This window comes from Neodiprion lecontei, chromosome 1, assembly GCF_021901455.1.
Source record: "Neodiprion lecontei isolate iyNeoLeco1 chromosome 1, iyNeoLeco1.1, whole genome shotgun sequence".
Classification (NCBI taxonomy): Eukaryota; Metazoa; Arthropoda; class Insecta; order Hymenoptera; family Diprionidae; genus Neodiprion; species Neodiprion lecontei.
The window spans coordinates 31746586-31770658 of NC_060260.1; the positions used below are offsets into that span (position 1 = coordinate 31746586).

A 24073-nucleotide genomic window follows, 5' to 3' on the forward strand; every position below is an offset into this window, starting at 1 on the left:
CAGTTGAAAGCACGAGCGCGTCGCGTATGAGGAATAAAACGGAAAATGACAAAAACGGAAAATGCATATCTCCTCGACACGGCTCAGCCGTAGTTTTCACGAAATATAATATTTCTCGCGAAATGCAACGTTAACGCTTTCCTCTCAAGATTACGACGCGTTCATCTCGCACAACGATGAAAGCATCAACGATAGGTTTTTCAACTTTTTTCACTCTCTTAAGTCCACGGAGCTTTCTCGACATCTGCCTCTGGGTGTGTAGGGGATGCGTGCAAACGATACCAAAGACAAGAACGATCCCTAAATCCATAAAAGCTCCGTCTGCTTGTTTAAAGCTTCGAGCACTCCGCTGTATCGACTTCCACTTATTTACTCAGCACTGGCGTATACTCGGTCAGCTGTGATTCGATCTTAGAAATATACGAGAAACTCGGTCCTAGCTTGTGTAACATCGGAATAAACTATTTTACTCGAATAAATTATAACACGCAACGAATCGTTCGAGAGTTTCAAGAGCAATTGTTGTAACATCTGACGAATGAGCGCATCTGCATATTTCAATTGTTAAGATCTCAATCCCTGCATGCCAAAAAAGTTTTATAACAGTAAACACTCGACTTTTGCACACCAAATTTTATTAGTATAAATTCCTGCCTTCTTTAGACCAACTATTTGACGAATTGGTAATGAAATCAGATTCTACGATGTCGATGCAGTGGTCAAAAACCCCAAGTTAAAATTCAATCGTCAATGAACATTACGCCACGCCTTGACAAACTAATTTCAAGAAAAATATAGTCTAAAAGGTGAAACACTTTGTTGCGTTGCGCGCAAAAGCTTGAGCTTAATTTAAATGTGAAGAAAATTATACTTTGACTGAAACAGAATATCTCAACAGCGACGGACTACACAAAGACTGCAGAAAGTAAAGCAAAGAGAATGAAATCATAACAATTTTACCGGCGAGTTTTGTTTATGTCGTTATTAATTTCTGATAAATTTCACCGAATTAAATTTTAATTTCGCATGATCGATCGGCAGCTGAATTTAAATACATTATGCAAATGAAGCAATTATTCCGAACGCGAAAGTACCTACGGAGTTTCTTAATCATATCTACCCACCTTTGAAAAGTTTAGCAGCGCAGACGGTTTACCTACAAAGGTGCAAGAAAAGTCCGAAACCAATGAAAGAAGCATAAAGGAAAGGAATATTTGCTCGCGTTACGAGTGTTAACGATTCGAGGAGAGGAGAGGAGAGGAGAGGAGAGGAGAGGCGAGGAGTAGAAAGGTATTATATTATACCCCGCGTCTTACACCCGGAAGGGATGATGAAGATTTTTTTTTATGGTACGATCTTCGGGATCGACGCGTAAAATGAATGGGAATAAAAATGAATGAGCCCGCGTTTAACGCGTTATTCGCACACTGTGCTCTCGGCGAGTGTCTTCGAGTTTCGAAGAGTCGGCCGCCTGGCTGCCAGCAGCAGCAGATTCGATCGGTGGAAGCGTTATGGGTGAAGAGCTCCCATTCGACAAACTCTTAACACGTTCCTTGTGGCTTTCGCTTCTCAACTTCCCATTCGTTAAAAAAGTTACCACGTACCGATTGGCTGCGGAATATTGAGAGCCGGGAGGAAAGGAGCCTTGGAAGTTGGAAAAATGAGAAACTAAACCTTTGCCGGGGCATCCGAGGCATCGCATGAAAGCAGCCGAAGAAATGGAAGTGAAAACTTTGTAAATTCTGCTTTATGTGAAGTTTGAATTTGTCACCGTTCTTTCCCAACTCTTCTCTCGCATCAGTCCCAACGCAGACATCAAGACCCTCGATCTACCCAACCGCTAAGATACACCCGTCCACGATGTTTCTTATCCTTGTTCCCTTACTTTTTCTTTTACTTTTTCAAACTTTTTTTTACCGCCCCAGCTAAGCTCGTATCGTCCGTCATATTCGATTACTCGCAGACGCAAATCCGCTCCGCCATTTTTCAACCCCGTCGATCTTCCTTACGTTCGCAAGTTAGTCCGTTCGCAACTTCAGACCTCTATACCTGTATCTAAATACTTTCCGCACGTTGGTTGGCCATCGCCGTTCACCCTTCGTGTTAAATATTGAAAGTAAACGTTCTCGTGAAAAACAATCACTACGTTAACGCCTCAATCACTCCCGTTTCGGGGTGTAATCCCACCTCAGTGCTTCAACTATTTGTACATTGAACATGACTGTCATAGGTATTGATGAAATCTGGCAAGTCGGTTAAGAGTAACAAATTCAATCGCGTAATTATTTCACAAGGAACTCTGTCGTATTTATACCGTTAAAAAAATTCAGGCTTTCTGTGAACCTCATTTTACTTTAATGACAATTATTACTCTTACAGGTACAGGTACAACGCGCAGAAAAGTACAATCAACTTTTTCATTCTAATGAAATATTTTTCGACAAAGATATTTCAATTTTAGCAAGGCAAAGATATTAAAATGTTGAATAAATTCTTCACTTCACAGAAATAACCTTGTCGAAAAATTTGACTAAAGTTTCCGCCGTTCGCAAGGTGGATATTATTTTTCGGAATATTGTACGGACCGTTCTAATAATTAAGCTCAGACACGAGCGACAAACTTGTTGTTGCAATATTAGAACGCGACAACACAGTAATTTTATTAACCTAATGGTAATTTATTCATTTCTGTACACAACGATTATCGATTGACGACGTTCAATGAACCGAAGTAACTTTCATAGTAAATCTGTGCACGTTTGATCAGTGAAATTATTGACATTTCTCATTGTTCCGAACAAGTCGAGTTTTTCGCGAAATAATTGGGACACGCGACCGACGACGAGTCTGAATTTCGCCAGCATATCAAAGTTGGCTCATTATCCAGGCTCCTTCAATCACGTTTCCGTAGTCGCGGAATACAATGCGGCAATAATTACGCTGGAAGCAATTCTGCCTACGTTACTGTCTCTGCATCTTGACTGCTTGACACGTCGTAAGTACAATTCGAGTCGCCGATGTTTGACTGACCTGGATTCATACCTCATCCTTAGCGAGTTAGCAGGTACAAACGCCTTCAATGTTGTCTTTCGCCTGCAGACTGAAGGCACGATAATTGTCTCTAGGCTGTCTAGTGCCGAATGCTTATTTAATCGTTTCGAGCACTGCTGCACGACGACTATTCAGTATAAACGGCTTAACCCGGCTCCAAGAGAACAAAGCACAACTGTTCCCTGCAGTTTGTTGCCTGCACTTGGAATTTCCACGAAATTTAGCTAAACTTTTTCACCCCAAAGTTACTTCGTTCCGGTAACACGCGAAAAATGAAAAATAAAATAAAAACCCGCTAAATTTATTGTACCGGTACTGCAAGTTTGAAGTCTGCACTTGCGACGTGAACGGAAACACGAACGAGAGGGCTAAAATTTGGACGTCACGCGGTGAGAGTTTTCCGTTTTTTCACGCGATTCGGGCTAACCGGTCAAGCAAATTTATTTAACCATCGACGACTGACGGTTGACAGGTATTTTACTATAGTCGAGTACTTCTACGCGTGAGCTATAAGGGGGCTTGAAGGCGAGATGTAGGAATTCGAAATTTTCAATTTGCGTACGTTCGGCGTTACGGCCGGGTGTGATATATACAAGGAATTCGTTACGAGGGGGGAGATTTTCTCGCGTTTAACATTCTTTCAAAGTTACACCGCACAGCTCGCACTAATAATAATACATAGAAAATATACGTGCGGGGTAAAATACGAAGGTTACACATCCCTGCAGTCTTACACCAACCGCGATCAATACCCTGTGATCCCTTTGTACTTGCGGCGTGTTCACCTTTGTTATAAATTCCCCAACGACGGTATGCGTGAGGCGTACAAGCTATCATATTGTGTATTAACTCGGCGAACACCGCGAACAAGAATTAAATTCAATTCATATTTCGCCTCGTTATTTCAACAGACTTCCTACGGCTTCTGCTAATGACGAAACATCAGCGAAACGTAGGAATGTACGTACGTACGTTTATATACCGCAAATCCGACCTGTCTGCCTGTGTACTGATTGAATTAAGCAAGAAGCAAAACGAATAACAAATGAAGGGAAAGAAAAAAGTTTATAATAAAAAGAAACAGAACTGTGTGCAGAGTTGAAGTGAGTTTTCGGCCAACAAACTGAAACGCGGGGTAAAAGAAAATTAAATCCCCGCGGGTAGAACTGTCCAAGGATGTACAATATTTTATAATTATATACCAATTCAGGTAGGAGGGTATCAAGGTATATATGTATAACAACAATCCTGCGCTGCAGGAGCTTTCCGTCTACTTGTAAACTTTGCGAAACGGCGGCGAGGCTCCGATCAGATCTTCAACGTATCGTATGCGAGAAAAACTAATTAATCGCTCACCCGGGTCAGGGTACAACTGTCGATGACAGGGAAGGGTTCGTTCCTTGTCTTTTTTTTTTTTTTTTTTGCGCGCGACGCGTCCGTCGGCCTGCAGTTCGATAATTGATCTTTTTGCCGGTGATATCGACCCGACAAGCGACTGTTCTTCGTTAATGCAGCGGACAGACGGGTTATACGGTGAAATTAGATTCCGGGCTAATTACACCAGCTACGTCACATCCGTTCTCCACCTGTCACAACGGGCATCCCGACGAGGACCCTCTCTCTCTCTCTCTTTCTCTCTCTTTCTCTCTCTTTCTCTCTCTCTCAGCTTTCGCGACAGAGATATTCTCTTACCGAACGCTAGACGGCCAACAATTTTTGCATACAAAGTGTCTCTCGACTCCTCCTGCATATTCATACCGGTTCGTTCTCGACGCGTAGGTATATAACCATCCAGAGCAGAGCAAGGACACTCAGGAACGTTTACATTCGAGGACGATTAGTTAATTGTTCCATTCGAATGATTCCCAACGCCCGACGATGATTCCTCGTCGTTTTAACACGGCGTAGGCACGAGCGTATGCCGCATTGCACCTTATACTACGTAAATAAGTCCCGAGAGAAAAGGATATCCGACATCCGTTCCAGAATTTTTACGCGTCTCAAATTAGTCGAAAAGGAGAAAAAAAAAGCCGACGATTACTCGCAATCAGCTGTGGGATACGCGAAAGGCGCATTGCACGCACAAATATATATTTATATATTATATATAAGTCGTAGTGTTTTAAAGAACGACGCGTGCGGAATGATTCGTAAATGTTTTTTTTTTTTTCCTCTCCTTTTTCAAAAGACGCCCACCTCGACGTCGTCTGTCGGTGACTTTTCGACCGAGATAAAAGGAGTAAAAGCTCGTAGGTGCCCGGGCAGAATGTAAGTAGTACGCGATTCTCTCGCGTGACGGGCATTCTCATTCCCGGGTCGACTTTGAGGTCCCCGAAAACTCGCGGTTTACGCCTTATACTTGTAGATCAAGGAGTTTCCGGCCGGATTCTTGGCACCGATTCGCACGCAAGAATTTAATTGAACCCCACGACGACGCGAATGAGATGATCGTGTACATACGGCGCGATACTAATCGACGATCAGCAGTTGGAGGTGGCGATACGGCGAGGGGACAATTTTAATTAGACGCAACCCGTTAAGTATCTTCGTTTGATCCCGTTTCACCGCGGCTTTCTCGCTCTCGCAAACGCGTTGCTGAACAATAACGGTCTGGCGAAACTGCCCGTACAATAATAAAGTAATGACTGCGCCATGGATATTATCGATTCGCGGATATTGTGTACCTTCGTGCACGTGTCGACAGCCGTATTTCGGCTAATGCCTAAGGTATCGCAAGATTGTATTAACTTATCTAAATAGTAACGTTTCGCTTAATTTACCTATGTACATTATACAGTTTCTACCAATTTTTCCAGGGTTCTTGTACAAAACTGAACTTCTAACCTTTTTTTGGTGTATTTCATCCCGATCGAACGATTCGAATTTGCTCGGAATCACGTCACAATTATGGATGGAAATAAAATATTGTCAAAGATTTTTTAAACGGTCTTTATCTTTCTTCGTAACTCTTGATTCCGACAATTTTATTCTTGCACTTGAGTAAAAGTTCATAGAGATTATAGCGGTTTTCCAATTCTCCAGCTTTTACGATCGCCACCTGGATACGGTTACATTGATGACACGATATAAAAGTAGAGAAAGGTATTAATGATAAGATGAGCGCGTCTTAAGCCTAAGCGCCGAAATAACTTAAATTGCCATTCAAGCAATATCTCGCTTCAAGTTTAGCGGACGTGACGCGAGGGAGGAAACGCGTGGCGTGTAAAACGCAGCTGATACACGTGTAAAACTCACGTACAAGGGGCTCTTGAATTTCAGATATACCTTTAGTTGGTCTTGTACGCAGACCGGAGAGCGGGCGGAGAAGGAGGAAGTGAGGAGAGAGAAAAAGAGCGAAAAGCAGCCCCTGCAGGTCTCCGCGATGCTTTTAAAACAACGCGCACAGTGGCCGTGTGAAAAAAGATACCGACTTTAATTTCAACTCTTAATTGGCAATTTGAGTAGCGATGAGACGTACATTTTAATTATTTCATTTCTTTTCGGGCCGCTCATTTGCCCGCTGGATTATAAACCATTATATACCGTGTACCCTATCCTATCATACCCTTACTGTAAATGCCCGGTAGCTTTGCTGTACGGAAGCCTTCGATTGAAGTTAAAATTAAAAGTCCGTAAATCTGTCTCGCGGATTACAAATTACCGTATTAAAGTTGCCGGAAAAGTTTCCATTTTTGCTTCCCCGCCTTCGATCTCTTTCTTCATTACATTCGATATCGGAAAAGATACTTTCTTTCAAATTACCTGCACCGCAGCACATTTGCGAATTCGATCAACCAATAATTACTTCTCAAGCATCAATCATTTGCGAGGCTTTTTCCGCTGTATTTTAGTTCTGTGAAAATTACAGTCTCCGAGGCTGTACCAATTCGATTTTTTTAAACCGCAGTATAAATACGGCTGAAAATAACAGTCTTCTTGTTTGTTTTTTTTTAGAAAATGTTTACGCTACATTTTTGAGCGATCATTGCGAACGAAATAAATCATTAATAATTCAGAGTACAGCTTGCATGTTGTCTGCAGGCGTGCGAGAAAATCAAAACTTTTTCGATTTTCATAATAAATCAAGTCAGAAGAGACGTGTCAGATTTCGGCCTACGGGAAGAGAAAAATACGACTTGCGAAGCATCGCCCACACGGCAAGTAAAGAAGGTCGGATCTCGATAGGTAGGTACATACATTATATAGGGGAGTGGGTGAAAGAGACGACGATGGGCAAGACCGTGTCGATCCTATCTTAAGCTTTGCGGTAACGTGTGACCACGAATATATTATCGATAAGGGCTTAAAAGGCTTTACAGGGTATTGTGGGGGTCCGAGGAGCGAGATAAATCATTTTCGAAAGTAACGAACACCCGCCTTGGAAGTTGATAACGCCCACCTCCTATTATAATGACGAATAGCAGCACGAACGGCGCGGCGGCGGTAAATCAAAGGTAGGAGAGGGAAGAAAAAAAAATTTGGGAGTGAAAAAAATTTCCCTAGTAACGTCGCTAATAAGTAACGCTAATATCTTCGGAGTGTGACAGACGCGTCGCTTTCGCACGGTGATGAAAAATAATAAGTATAACAACGATAACGACGAGATTGACGCAAAGGGAAAAATAAGCACAAAAAGAAAACAAACATCAGGACCCGATGGCAATGAATTCAAAAAGTTTCAATCGCGCAAGGTGAACAGCTCCTTCTCGAAAGAAGGAAATTGCAATTTTCTAAAGAAGAACACCCTTGTTATATACCTTGTACATATGTACCTGTGTCTGGGTATATACCTGCCGCAAATATTACCGGCTATTATGTTTGGAAGAGTCGAATATTAAAAAAGGGCGATGAAGAGGAGGAGAAGCCGGCTCCTTATACTGTAGTAGGCATAGGGATACGAATGATAAAAATATTTCAAAGAAGACGACGATGAAAACGAGGGAAAATTTTTATATTTCCTTTTCGCGTCGTAACAAAAAATAATACACGTAACAAGGCCCTAATTTGTCAAGGAAATATTTTCATATCGCGGAAAATTTGCCACGTCAAAGAAAATAAAACTCATTCTTACACGTCACTCGACTTGAATTTATGCGCGATTCGTTTTCAACTCGCGTAGAACAAGAAGGTTTCCACTACGGAAAAAGTACGATTTGTCTCAATTTTGATAAACTTCATAGGTAATAAGGCACAAGCTTTTTAGGTTAATGGTATCGAACTAGATCGAAAAAATTCAAGTCATCCTACAATTTTCCTAAATGGTGGTCCACGGTGTACAAAAAAATGTAGTTTGAGCTTCGGTAAGTATAAACTTCGATCGCCGCAGTGTTGTAACACAAAGTTTCGAATATTCAAAGTTCCGCACGTGCGATTTCGGCTGGCAGTTAAAATATCATCGTACGGAATGAAAAAAATGCCGATTACTAATCAGCGGTAAATTATCCACGTTTTCGAACAGTTACATAGGTGAATCGGTGTGCACGCGAGGTTGTGAGTTGAGAATTTGCTTGCTAGATAAGAAAAATTGATGAGAAGGTATTAAGCTCTTATCTCGACGACGTAATGCTTTTAGCCACAATTTTTACGTACCTAAATATTCTACCCACCGCCCGAGGGTTGGAAAATCACCGCGAAGGCAGTCGGGAAAAATCTTATATTATAGAGGGAAAATTTTTACCCTCGAATGACTGTGCGGTGATTGGTCATCCGAGAAAAGATCTCGAGTTAAGCGTATACCATCTCGGTTTCAAGTATCGGCGCGGATTACGCAATCTAAGAATTCCAACCGGCGGTTGGAAAAATGAGAGCTCGAGAAGGAGGAGCACCGCAAGCCGAGGTAATATCAAATGTAATTGAATCTCGCAAGTTTAGATTAAAGGAAATCGTAAGATCCTCTATCATAAGGATGAGAATACCTAGGTACGTACTTTTATGCAAACTGCGACTATAAGGTGGGTAGATAAAGGGGGGGGGGGGGCAAAAAATAGGACCGAGCTTAACCTGCGAGACTGTTTCATTTAAACGTTATTACCTACATACATCAGTTCAGCTCGCGTTTAACCGTCCAAAGCTGGGGGAAAAAAGCTTTAAAAAAAAAAAAAAAATTGATCCGAGACTCTCGAATTCCCCGGAGGAAGGAAATTCTATATACCTAGCTAAGACGAAATACGCGCTCGCGTAATATAACGGCAAGACGCCTCAGTATCCTTGACTTCTACATTACGCTCTGTAACCTGCACTCGAGTAACAAAGACATTAGCTATCCGATAAGGTAGTCGGCTCGAGGCGTAGAGGCAGCATTTCTACTCCATGTGGGTGCTTAGTCCGCTAACCCGACTTGCCAAAGATTCACGAATGCCTTTCTCCCTTCGCGTCTTCGACTTTTTACACTCGATATGGAGAAGGAAATTGGTTTTCAAGAACAGACCGAAGATAGCGACGGATACATCGAGGGGAAATCAATTTGTAAATAGATTTCGCGTCGTTATCGTCCGTACCTATATCCTGGTATACATGCAGGCTGCATTATAGACAGGTGATAAAAACTTGTAAACGACTGTCTTTCGGATCGTTTCACTGAGCAATTTTTCTCCCAATGTATTATTCCTGCACCACTCGGAGTAATGGAATAGCCGACAATAAGGAGAAGATCGGATTGACCTATAAAAGAACGACGTTCCTTCCTCCTAGTCGTGGGTATATCCCTCTACTGCGGAATGATTGATTCGCCCTTGGTCAATTCGGAATTAGCCTCGATTCATCAAAATCACGAACAGAATAACACACCCGCCGCGGTTATACCGTGCGCATAAAACAGATCCAATTTGGGAAAAGTTCGTTAAATAAAATTGGGGGTAAATTATTCCCCCGTATTCAGAGTGGAACGAAATACGATCCAGCAGAACGAGTATTTGAGACACCCGTGCGTATTCCTCAATCATCAACGTCCGTGTTTCCATAAAACGTATCCATGTGCGGCAGTTACACTTATACCTAACGGACGGTGAGGTATAAGATAGCAGTTCGAAATGAGAGCAATTGCAATGCCAGAAGTTAACTCGTAGTAACCCGTAGTAACTCGGAGTAAATTCATTTATCCTGGGTGTTCCGACGGTACTTTATGCTTCGCTAGACTCGTAAAGAAACATGCGTATATCGTGCGAATATTCGAATGAAAAGATTCGTGGAGAGCCGGATAAGGAGCTTTCGAGCTACGATTTGATAACAATACGATCTTTTTCGTCGTCCGGAATTAACGAAAGAATTTCATCGAGTGTAAGTCGGATTCCGTCCGCAAGTTCCGACTTGACGAATGGTGAATTCCGAATTAATTTTCACCGCTGTAAAAGCTGTTACGCTTCTAAACAATTCCCTTTCCTGCACGGAGTGTGAATTAATTACCACCGCTTATGCCAACCTTTGCGTGCATATATATATATATATTATATATGTGTATGCGCTTAATGAACGACCCGAGCACATCGAGGCATCCAACACCATGCATCTGTACATGGATTTTCTATTAGCGACAGGAGTAGCTAATTACCGAGAGCTCGGAGTTAAACCGAGACGTTGTGAATGGATGTTTTCGCGTTGCTGAGTGGATGATGCGCGCCCCTGGATTTATTTACAAGGGAAAATTCTCCGAACAGAATTTCAAGATGTATCAAGTGACTCGCGACAGCAAGGAATAACACAAGGCTCAATTTCTTCCAGAAGATCGTGTCAACGTGCTTGAATAACGTTCGAACAAAGCTGCGCAATTAGCCGTTTTCCGAAGACTACGACAAGGAGCGTCTCAGTTCAAACAGCAAATAGCGACAACGCCGACAAGATATAACAGGTTTCACTGAAGCGCATAATTGGCTGAAAATCGTTTACACAAAAACATCACGTAGACACGAAGCCACTTTCCCAACGTGATAAACTCAACGAGTCGTAGCTGAGGCAAAAATCGGAGTGTAACGGACCGTGGTGAAATAATTTTTACCAGGTCGGATTCGACTCAGTTTCGAAGAATTCCCGACCTCCTCAATTCAATACCTACACATACGTCTCGCGGGTATAATTGTAGGGTGAAAATTACCACTGAAGTCTGAATCAGGCTATAATTGGTGCCACGCGAAAAGGGGCAGATCCTTTCATCGCCTGATCAAAAGAACATGCCAATTGTCAAGTTTAGCCAACGTCGAATGTTGGTAGAACGGAATGCATTCGGTGAATTGATTTATATGTATAGAACCAGGCTATTGCGCGATTGCCTGTTAACCGGTAGAAGAGGGTTTCTCCATCCAGCCAATTCCGAGTTTAATGATCTTCCGTCTGAGTTCCCAGCTGTGTTTGAACAAAATCATTGACGCGTCATAGACGTACTGCCATCAAAGTAAGATCGAATCCTATACCAACATAGGTAGGCAAAACTTGATTGATATAAATGCACTACACAGAGAGGACGTGGCGAATATTGTCCCTTGTTGTATTTTGCCCCTTGCTTCGCTTTTCCCGGTGATATAAGGTATAAGGTATAAGGATATAGTACTAAATAGATGATACCTTGACACGTTGGTACAATCTATTATACCGCGTGTCAGAACCACGAGATTGGCGAAGGTTTTGCTATTTTTATCTCTGCCTTTTTCACACCACCGAACACGGGACCCCGGAGAAAGGAGCAGGGACGAGTCACGCCGCTCGTCTTATTCATCCTGCGGGTTGTGAGAAACGGGGTGAATCTCTCGATTCCTGCAGGGATCCCTGTCGCTAAACCAAGGACGGCGACCCAATTATAATCCGCGACGACAAATATACGCCCCGCGGTGAAAAATATATGCAAAACTATTCATCCCGCTGCTGCTGCTGCTGCTGCTGCTGCTGCATTTCCCGTCGAATGGGAAAAGAACTAATGGCCATCGGGAAAGTCGATTTCTCGACATTTTATCCATCGACGTCCTTAATACGTAACCCGGGAAATCTCTCAAGAAGTTTATTCATGCCCCCGGTGAATGACCAACAATAGTGGGTATGATGCAGTCCTCTTATACGTATAATCACCATGTCCGGACGATCAATGATGGCGTATCCATCTCGTAATACGACAATAAATGAGACGTCTCACCGGAGACACGGGGCCGAACTACCGGAGAGGAATATAAAACCGACCGACGTTTGAGGATCATGAGCTTGTGTGTGCTGGATTGAGCACATTTTGATAAATGTCCCGCTAAAGTGTAAACGATTGCTACCAGGGACACGGAGACCAAAATCCCGCGTGGAATTTTGAGCAGAATGAGAGAAAAATTCCTCCCCACTCGGTAGATTATTATTAATATATATATATGTATGCATGTATGTATGTATGTATGTATGTATGTTTCTGATTCATGAAATCGAGTCAACAATCACGAGGATGTTATTTTCGAGGGTAATAATTCGGTTTACGTTCATATCTTATTCAGTCAAAATATATTTTTTAGATCTCCACTTTCTTTCATTCAAACTACGCAAATAAACTTGTTGACCATTTTCTGGTTTCCAAAACACGTACGAATTTCACCCAGACCCGCAAGCTTATATCAGAAAAATATGTGTGCTTATTTTGGGCTTACTTAAATAGCACTCAAGCATGCAGGAATAATCGAACACCTTGTACATCGTCTGACCAGCGAATCTATGCAAATACGACCTAAACTGCTACGGAACACGGACGTTAGTGATCCGCAGATTCAGAAACTTCTGCTTGCAGTTTATCGGTCAAGTTTGAAAAGTAAATACCTCGTGTATAAACTCGAGTGGCGATGTTTTGACGAGCCACTTCAGTTTTGTCGGGTAGTTTTCAAACCTGACCCCGCAGCAGCGCAGAAATAGAGGGTGGTTGAACAGAGTCGGGAAAATCTGGAACGGATGGCTGGACAAAACAAAAATACGAGTTTAAAAAAGAAAAGAAGAAAAAAGACGGTAATGAACGACAAATAGAAAGCAAAAATATTCGCAAAGATTCAGGCAGTCGGAAAAGAAAAGAACGACTCTTCCTTGCATATGTACACACCTAAATTGCAAGAAAATCCACGCTCGGATAAATATTCGACATTTGAAAATACGAGAGCTGCAGTTTTAGTTTCTCATGTTTTTAGTCCGTGTCTACACAAGTGAGGAAAACATCAATCTGCACTATCGGTACACATCGGTCAAGCGGGAAATCCCGAAGGAACGGTTCTATAGTTTCTGATTTTGCAGATCCAGATTCAGACACCGTCCCCATACTCTCGTCAGTTTCATATAGCGAAAGTACTGCGTGTAGTACATGAAGATGTGAAATGAGAAATAGTTCAAACAAGAACGCCGAGAGTACCTGGATGCAGTGAAATTCGCCTTTTCCAGCGTTTCCGTTAAGCACGAGGCGGTGCTTTTCCTCTCCTTTTCCTCTCCTTCTCTCTCTCTCTCTCTCTCACTCGGTTCACTCGTCAAGGCTCCGAGTTGCACGTCCTTGTCTACAGTCCCTTTCTACCACGGACAGTTTCCGTTTCTCCGCCATCCATTAGCAGATTGAAAAGTTTACGTACGTAGATAGTTCAGATTCGCCTATTTGTACTCATCTAACCGCTCCATAACTCCGTGATCTCGTGCGGCTCGCGATTCAGCGGTTTCAGCGGGTTAAAGCGGGGGTTACATCATCATCTCTGATAGGCCAGCTTTGCTTCCCGATCCAGATTTTTATCTATTTTTTTTTTTTTTCCTTTATGCCGAACCCGCCGGTGAAACCGAACCGTGAAACTCAGCCGTGCCTACGGGCCGTGCTTGCACAGAGATATAACCATCGAACGGCGAGCCTAGAGCTCTCAGAAAAAACGCTACTCATGCACCACCAGTTTACTCTTCATTCTTCGCCCACTTTATTCTTCCGTTACCAATTATCGCTGTGCAAACTTTTCGGCAATGCTTACTAAAATACTCTCCAACGGCGGTCCGCTGCTTTCCGCCCTCGAATCCCAGCCCGCGAAGCGAGGGATAAAAGTTGTAAAAATTGACCTCGTTCGTAACAACGATGGTTAACCTCCTACGGGTAACGGATATATCTTTGATGTCGCAGGGACTTTCATGAGTAATCACAGGCACGTGCGAGTTGTTTACTCTGAAAGAGGGGATCTAGTTTCTCGCTGAGAAAAAGAGGTAGGTACAATAAAAACGAGAAGAACATCAGCGAGTAGACCGAGAGAAATAGTTGTTCTTGGTACGTACGGTGAGAGGCTGGGCACCTTGTTCCGCGCGTCGACCGTTTTCAAGGGTATATACGTGTCCACCCTAATCTCCTTCCAGGGAGATGTAATTAGTAATTAGCCTAGGAAGGGACGAAGCGGGCGGACAGTTTTGGTCAGTTCTTCTGCGATCAGGATGAACGTAAACGTGACGCATTCACGTCGCGTCCTTTTGTACCTCTGTGTATACATGTGTATACACGTACACGTATATTAGTGAGTTTATACACGCAGTCACGAAAATTAGTCGAGTTTCCCGAACAATTATCCGACCCGTTGCCACTCAAACTTTTCAGCACATGAAACGCGTTAATTCGCGAGTGTCCAGCAGACAAGCGATTGCAACATTTTCCGTTGAAATCAATGTTGGAAATGTTCCACCTGAATGTTTCAATCCTCTTTTCACTTTCGTCCCATTCAGTCTGTTATATTTCCATAGATTTGAATAATGCTCTTCGCGCAGAAATGTACGATTGAGTATTGTCACATCGCATCTGGCAGGCGCGGTTATATGAACCTGTTTCATACGGGCATCGAGGTTTTTTGATTGATCCTCTGAAACGTGGTCGCGGGAAAATCGAACGAGGCGTGATGAACGCTGTCGGAAACGAGTCGTATCGATTCTCCGTGAGTACAAAGACGAATTCATTCATTGGTCTGTTAACAAAGTTTGCGATTCCGTTGTTCGAGAAGCGAACGTTTCTGTGTTTCTTGTTACACTATTTCCCGTATCCTCGATTAATCCTTCTCTCCACTCTCGCACGACTTGACGTGCTTTGAATGACACGAATTTTGAAACGAAATTCTGCCAATTGCTCAATTTCAACCTCCACAGGTTAACGTTCCTCAATCACGAGACGCGTTTCACTAATTGGACGAGCATGTCTCTCGCCTCTTGATCGTTATAACTTGCACACAATGGGATAATTGATGCGTACAGGGCAACGATCAAAGGTCAAGACATCTTCTTCGGTCCTTCGAAGCTGAAAGCGATAGGCGAGAGTGTACTACGTACATTTTACACACGTATGGATATGTACGGTGTACATAAGTATAACCGAGGATACAATACATTCCCGTATAAAGTTCAATAATGCTGAGTACCTGTCGCTTTCGCTGCGGTACAAACGCAATATACATAGTATCCTATCGCCTTGAAACCGGCGTGGGTGAACGCGTCTTCATTTTTCACATTCTCGAGGGGCGTTAATTATCGTTGAAAATGAAACTTTTTAGCGCCAAGAAAACAGAGAGGTCCAGCTTAACCCGAGATCGACCGCGCGGATTGCCTGATGAATTTTCGGTTCGTTTGATATCATCAAAGGTGTATAACGTAATTAAATCAGCTTATCAACGATCGCTGTTTCCGAAATGGCGCCTAGAGGTTATGGTTATGTGGCGTATGGATATAACATTGTACAAACCGATACGAAGGTTCGACGTATACGGTTTGGAAAGTGAGTACGCGAGAAGAGGGATCGTATAAAGATGCAGATATGAAGGTAGAAGAAGATGAAACACTCTGAATCACTAGTTTATCTCGGTTTGACGTGAGTCTGTAACTCCTCGGAGATATTGCATTGCAGCTATATTCGCCTAGGTACTCGCGTGTAAAACTTCAAATTTCTAATATTCTCGTGACTCGGGTGCTAAGTCGGCTTCTAGAGCCGTGACACATATTACGAGTATCTGCCTTGAACGCTCAAGGTTCCTCGGTAGTCGGTATTGCAGTCGCTGAACTGCTGCTGCTCCTGATGTCGGTGACTTTTCGAGTAATATGCTACAAGTTACATTGCTTTCTTCGAGTATCGCACGCGTCCAATTCGTTCGCGTTGAAAACCAGGCTACGCGGCACTTGACTGGTTACAATTTAATTCAATTCCCACCTCTGGGTTGAGCTTGCTCTTTATAAGTACACGCGAATTATGGATTATCACTCAAAATCCGGCCTTCGATATCGGATATCGGATACCTATAATATCTAGCAACTAGTTTAATGATTATTCATGGGGTAAAGAAAATGTGAGATTTCTCAGTTGTTCGGAAAGTCATATTTGTGATACTTTTGTGAAGATAGAAAGTCGTAATGTCTATTCTTTTCGGTTATTTGTGAGTGTTTTAGTACACAAATTACTTGGGTAGTAATTAAGGCAGAGGAGAAATAAGAGGTTCACAGCTTTAAATCAGCGTCGTTAGGTCGGATTAATTCCGAGAAGATTGAAAACTTCAAAATCTCAGAAGTTGCTCGGCTTCTCACGTTTCGACAATTGTACATTTGAATTCTTCTCAGTAAATTTGTTACGTTCGGTTCTTATAAGTGAATTGAAAGTGTTTGAAACGAACCACACTTTGTTCAACGTGATTATGATATGCAGATAAGCTTACACGTGTACTCGTGTGAAAGCCGCAACGTTCGTGAATCAATTTCGTTGTACATTGAAATTAATACATCCAATACGAGGTTGAATTCTACGAATTTACAATAACTACGGTTATACATACAAGGGATGATGAAATAGGTCGGGTGATTTAGACGAAACGACACGTGATGCACAGTGTGGGAAAGTAAATATTGGTAATTTCCAGTGAAATTATCACTATCAATCAGAATTTCCGCGTATCCAATCAAACAGGTGATATCAATGTAACACTGCAGCAATTGCAATAGCTGGCAAATAATGCTAAGTACGCAATTAATATTCGCGAGCACATGTGCATGGAAAATTTCGAATCATTTCGATATGTACAAATGAGCGTTACGATACTTGAGAACATAGTATTAAATGATGTTGCAGCTTGAATCGTACCGCGAAAAGATTGAAACAATCTTTATTTTGGCTCGTGGCCACCGAAGCGAGCAAAGAATCAAGAACTGTGCAAAAGAATAAAATTTAAAAAAAATAAGCGCGACGTTCATCCACGCGCAGAAAAGATTCAAGTGGAATGAAAGAGATAAGAATAGCTGAGCAGACAGTGAATTCTATTTTCTTTTTTTTTCTAATCTCCATTTTTTAAACTGTCCCAAAGTACAAGACCGTGACTTTGCATTCATTTAGCTACAGACCAAAGAAGAAACGATATTCGAGGAGAGTGGAGGAAAAACCATAGAATAAACTTGTATTTATCGAACCTACGGTATCGGTTGAAGTCCCGCCTAAGAACTCAACTTGTGAATTTTAACTGTTAATAACAAATGTACAGAATCTTGACTTACGCAAAGCAGCTGTTCAGCGGTGGCGAGACAACGTCGAAGATGAATGCCGCAGTTGCGTAAAACCGGTTCTCTTTGATGCCACAAACACTCGTAGGTCTGTAATACAAGTACATATATGTTATTCTGCAAGCGCGATATTTCGTATTTAAAAAATACATATACATGTATATCGTAATACAAATTATAATGACGATGATGATGATAATGGTAAAATAAAAAACTGTTCAAGACCACGCAGTAAATCATGAACGTCTCAAAGAGCTCGAAGGACGATTGTTATAGCCTGCAGGAGAGACCATTTCCATCCATTTATAATACGAGAGTTTCGTTAAGGACTTGACAGATAAATTTTTAAATAGAAAAAGAACCGTCTCGTAGGTACGTGAATGAATCGCAAAGAGGCGAGAAAAGTCTCGGAACCACGGTCTGTTGTCAGAATCAGTGCTAGACTTGGATTCGGAGCTCCAAGTGCCAGAAGCAGGTAATTTATGTCGAGCAGGGTTGCGACGGGTACGTTAAACGGCAAAGCGAACCGACTTCTGAGCTTAAATGGAACAGGGTTGGTTTGCACAACCATTTCAGCAATAAGCTCTGGTAACTTCACCAGATAGACAGACAGACAGTCAGTCAGTCGTCGATGAAGTTACAAGGGGGTGACGTCAAACGAAGCCGGTCTCATTGTAAGGGTGTAGGTACTGATGCGATATCGCGATATCATGGCTAAAAACCATGTATGATTTTCGTTGATCGCCGACGTGTACGTCAGCGGGAGCTTAGCGTCAACTCCTTTGCTCTGCGGAGGGAGCGTAAGACACGGTAGTCAAAGACCAGACAGGCGCCTGTCCGGAGTAAATGGAAAATGTAGAAGGCACGTAGCAGGTGAGATGAGTACCGTCACACAAATTCCGTAGAACGTGTGAACCGATACACACACGTAATAATTAATACCCTCGTACACGTCTTCAATTCGTTCGACATTGTGAGCCTGTAATTTTCCTTCGATGCGGAGCAGACTAATTTACCAGACGATGTGAAACCGACGTATGGCTTCCAATATTCGATTACAAGTCGAAGTTACAACGGCCATGAACCCAACCCCCCCCACCCCTGATATAAGGAGAGCCGAAGAACGGAGGATTTCCTAATCACGATAATCCTCAGCACCGACCCGCGTGACCTCGGACAAAATTGAAACGGAAGACAAGAGATATCCCTCTTTTGTCCGACTGACAATGAGACTTCTCCTCTCGTTCGTAAAGAACATGTCCGAGATCCTCGGTAGAATCTAATAGAGCGTCGCGGCGCGGCGAGTCGACGGGGCGTCTTTTGACCCGGAAGAGTCATTGCGTAATACGTTGCGCACACGTAATTCTGCAGATTGTCCTCTGCACACACAGCCAGGCCCTCCTTTGTTCGAGGTTTCCATAACGCGCGATTCGCTATTACGTACATCGTACTATCGGAGAAGTGACGGAAAGCCCGCAAGCCGATCCGCTATAAGTTCCAACGAATAATTCATCGCCCCGTCGCGTCGTCTTTACAGAATGGGAAAAGAAGCCCCGATAAAAACGAAGTACTGTATACGTGAACTTTGTTTCAAATGCAGCTTGCGTAACTTGTTACAAAGCGCTATAACGAGGTACTTTCTTTGGTTTCATGCAGCATTTCTTCGAGTGTACGGTTCGTGTATCTACTACGCGCGGCATGAGTATGTACACCTTTCCGACACCAATCAAGGTTCAGAGTCCGGAGTAATAACCGAAGGATAACCTTGAGGGAAAATATTTCGATGTTAAAAGCAAGGGCCAAGATTTATTAACGTCACGATGATAACGAAGTGAGGCGAATTGATCGATATTGTCAGTTTATCATCGTTCCGAGCTCGGACATTTCTGTTACCAAAGATGCACCACTGCCTGAATCATTACGCAGTGCCGAGATTGAAAATTATACACCGACAGCCACTTCGGTTAAAGTTTCTCTGTAACCTGGGTGATCGAGTACCACGGTTCGTGAGAAATCGTTGGCGCGGAGAAGACGGTTTATTACACGAGATGCTTTTAATAAAGTTCAAGCGAGGCTGAGGTTGTACCTCGTACTTTGTACCGCATGGTGAAGATCGAGAATCAAGTCTGGGAATAGGATGTGAGAAAGACGGCGTGCGTGTTGCTAATTTTATCGATACAGAGAGAGGAGACCTCGGGGCATTCAGAGCCATAAATTTTTGATTCTGTTTAAAGTCAACGACCCTGGCGGCATGCCGCCGACAATCTCCGTACCGATTATAAGGCGAGAGTGATGACCTTGGCCGGTTGCAAACAAGGTATAATAGTATCGAATCCGGTCGTGTTGATTAAAATCCAAGATTTTTACATGGTATATACACAAGAACTGGTCTCGTGTAGATACAAGCGACAAAGGAGACAGTGACCTCGACAGATGAAAAAAAAGACCCGTTAGAACATTAAGATGATAAACCAGCAGAATATAATCACCGTCATTTTCCTAAACGCGTTACTCGGCAGCTTTTAGTCAACCTTTATATTCCGCGTTGAATTTGCCAAAAAAAAAAAAAAAAAAAAGCCGTTCAAATTATACCCAGTAACTCCTTTGTAATTAGTCCCAAGAAAACTTGAATGAGACGTTTGCACTCGGGACCGGGATAGAAATGAAACTTAAGGAAAGTCACGTTTTTTTACATCGACGTTACCGTCGGTGTGGCCCATATAGGATCATTATCCGTACACGTATTGCAGAGCTTCGGCGACTGCAAATTACGCGTATAATACATTGCAACCCCTTGGTAGAATCGTGGGTCTCATTGTTCTCGGGGATCTCGGAGAACCGCAAGCGGTAAGAATCTTCGGTCCATCCTTTCATGACTCCTGGCTCCGGCAAAGATATTATCCTTCCGTATAGACTCGGAGAAAAAGTCACCTTTCTTCGTTGAAGTTAACGGAGCAGGCAGTCCGTACTACCTTACCTCGAATTCCAGACAGCCTTCCACACTCGCCTACCCAGATAAGACACAAAAGTATTCGTTGTAAAGATCACGCGCGTCATACCGTGTAACGTATCAAATGTAAAATAGAAGAAGAAAACGTTTCTCCTAGAACCGTGAGTAAAAATCGTAGCCTTTTTCTTTAGTTTCATTTAATTTCTTTTTCCTTCTCAAGTTACACGCCGTTCCACTTTTTTCCTGCTTTCTTTTTCTTCACACTTGTTTCGCCGCTCTATTCTCTCACGTCTTATTCACAGAGCCCATCTTAATTAAGCCTAGCCGAGAACCGGAGTCGGCATGAGACGTGACATAAGAGCCTGTATATCTAACTCACCAACGAACAAATTAGAATTATGCCTGACAGCCAGGCAAAAATCTTAAATCAACTAATGAGAAAGATCAACGACGATGACGATGGTTATCATAAACAATAAATTGGTTCCCGGCGAAAACGACGGTTTGAAAGATGAAAAATCCAGACTCTCGTTATTTCTCCGCATCGAAAACTGCAAAGAAAATCGAAGTCAAAATTAAAGAAAAGAGTAAGGAATAACATACTTTGGGCTTAAGTGGAGCCGTCGCTGTACCAACTTCTATTCATGCATCATGCAGAGTTTTCCTGAGTGAAGTTGAAGATAACGAGTCGCACTTGTAGCTTCGATCGTTAACCTCTTACCCAATTGCCCATTCACCCGATATTCAAGCTGGTATTTCAGTTATAGGTATAAAACGTTTTCCAAGGTTTTGATTATTTCAATTTCGATACAAGCCAAAATCTAGCGTCGAGAACGCGTACAAAAGAGAGGAAAACAAATGTTCGCGAATCCCGCTCGTTCGTTAAAACGTGTAATTTTCGTTTGAATTTTTGCAGCTCTACGGTATGCTGGTAATACAGCAGGAATAAAAAACGAGGAAATCGAATGAACTTTCGATGTTGAAAAAAGCGAGCTACGTGACCGGAGGGTGTGAGAACGATAACAGATAAAGCATAAAATCAAATGGTTTTTCCGGGACAAAAGTTTTTAAATAATTAATTTCGTATAAATTAAACGCGCGTGCATGGCGCCGTAGCTGTTGTAAATTTAAAACTTTTTCTTTTTTCAACAACCAAAGTTCCAGACCAATAATTTGCGGTTAAACAATTACAGAGACTAATTGAAGTGGCGGTAAATGATCGACGCGATTCAGAATTACTTTTTACGGATAAATGCCGGGCGAGGCTAAACGCGCAGCTCTGGTCTCCTCTGCGCAATCTCCCGATGATTTGCAACCAATTTGATTCGTACCAGCGGATTGATAACGTCACTTCCGTATGATGAATCGAACGATTTGCGGTACGAGCACCTGTACTGTTGACATTTAAAAAATTGCCATCTCCTGACTGATTTATTCGTTAATGAACGAATGAATTACATCGAGTGGGTTTTATCCGTATAATTGTAGGATAGAATCACATTCACTTTGCCTCGTGGAATTTGTTCATTTATTTATGTACTTATTTATTACCGTTTGCTAACTCTTCGTATTGATTGAAAAAATTCCGAGGGTATAATTACCTCGATGGTAAATATTCCTGTATTTGTACAAATGAAAAAAAATGTCATGAATAAAAGGCAAACTGACATCGATCATTTTCACTTGAAACTTGAAATTTCTACGTATAATATGCTGGAGGCGATACCGCGACCTATAAAAAAGTAAACTACTTTATTCCGCCACAAATACAGAGGTTGAATTATCTTCATTCAAGTATTTTTCGCATAGCTGCCAATCACTGTCACTGAAAAGTCAGTGAGTTCGACCGAATAACCGGCTGTCATAATATCATGCTGTCATTTCAACTATTCTCGACATTCATTCGGATCTGTTATCACTCAGGAGTTCGTATAATCATATGCACGCATACATCCAACGGTTCATAATCCATGCTCAGAGGTCGGTGTAACGTATATGCGTGTAACACAGTCTCTCGGCATCAGGGATTATTTGTAAAAAGTTCTGCCTAGAGATTGAAATAAACTCCCATCACTGTGCACGTACAGTAAAAACCAAACGAATCACAGCTTCGATAAAAAATCAGTTAAATCCTCATTGCAGTACGCAGTCACGCTCGTATCTACGATATTTCCACACGTGTATGAAATTTTTTATTTATTCGCTTGTTATTCGAATAAGATTTTTTCTTCCATCTTCAGCAAATCCATTAACGTTTCGCAGAGAGGCCTGAAACGGAAGCCGGGGGAACAATTGCCGGGACGTTGAGACGTATAGATGGATGGATACATGATGCGGGAGGAGGGATCGCCAATTCCGTCCATTTATTCAATTCGCTATTTACCGGTCGAGTTGCTCCTTTGAATCACCCGTTACATAATGAAGAGGATAGGGCGTGCTGATTATCGCGTCTGGCGTCTAGACTAGAAACGCCGACCACAGAAATGCGCCACACGCAGCTACGTAGCAACAAATCACGCGTACATCTGTTCAAGAACCAAAGTGCTCGTTTTGATGTAACCAACGAAAAAATTCGTTCCCTGACCTTTGGAAGCGTAGAATATCACATGCGTCGGATCGCACTCGACAACCATAAACCATTCGCTTACGTCTGCGAGGGTATTCAACTCTCATTTAATCCTATCCAAAATATCTACCTCTCGTTTGTCTGATTTTTCTTTTTTTAATTTCAACTTTTTTTTTACATTTTTTCAATTTTTTATCATCACATCGTCAGCTGCTGACTTTTATTTCAACGAAATTGTCTAAATTTATGTATCGAACAACACCCGAAACCTTGTTGATCATGATTTAAATCCGGTTTTTTGACCTATGCGCAGCTGGTGTGGAATAAATTTTGTCGGTAATATTTAACCGCATATATAAATATTATACAGACATAATATCGCGTATTCTCCTCGAGATCTTTGTTAAACCTCTCCACCGCAATCGTTTGACGGAAAAACTTGATTTAAAACAAAATTCGTACGAGTACCAAGGTAATTACAGGGAATTCAGTTTGAAGGTACCAAATTTCTCAATAAATAAATCGTGACTCTTCATACCTCTTGATTGACATTCTGTAAATGAGAATTCCGAAGTTATGCTTGAAGATGTACGGTTCATGTGATTTTGCAACGCGAGAATCTTTACACTAAAGATACTAGATCGTTTAGTAATGTGGATAAAAAAGAAAGGACCTGTATTATAAGTACTTAATAACACAAATTCTTGAACATCGATATCGTTTTCTCTCGATTATATGAAAAATTTATCAACTCCAGTTCAATCCAGGCTATCGTTGTCTCCGCATTAATGCAGTGATACTTACTTCGTCGCAAGTGAAATAGATACACGTATATATACGCGGGAAGGTCTATCGTATCTAAAAGCCCTGCACGGGCAGACGGATTTGGTAGATTATTTCTATCATTTGGGACAAAAGATCGCTTCGGTTTGCCTTGAATGCAGATGCCGGCATTATCCCAGCCGTGCAGTGCTGATAGCCACCTTTCCCCCCGTCGTAGCACCGCCGCCGCGAGCTGGCAGGACGTGAATTGC

The 24073-nt window shown here is 42.2% G+C and overlaps 1 protein-coding gene across 6 annotated transcripts in view; it reads right to left on the bottom strand.

The window, feature by feature from the left end:
• LOC107219410 (Ig-like and fibronectin type-III domain-containing protein 1) overlaps nucleotides 1–24073 on the bottom strand; it is a 171672-nt gene that overhangs the window by 58333 nt on the left and 89266 nt on the right. For 5 of the 6 annotated variants that reach the window (XM_046734882.1, XM_046734893.1, XM_046734877.1 and 2 more), the window contains one exon: nucleotides 17518–17613. The exons of the other annotated variant lie outside the window; for it this stretch is intronic. The gene's annotated coding sequence lies outside the window, so the exon portion shown is untranslated. The remainder of the gene's footprint in view (nucleotides 1–17517; nucleotides 17614–24073) is intronic. 6 annotated transcript variants of the gene reach the window in all.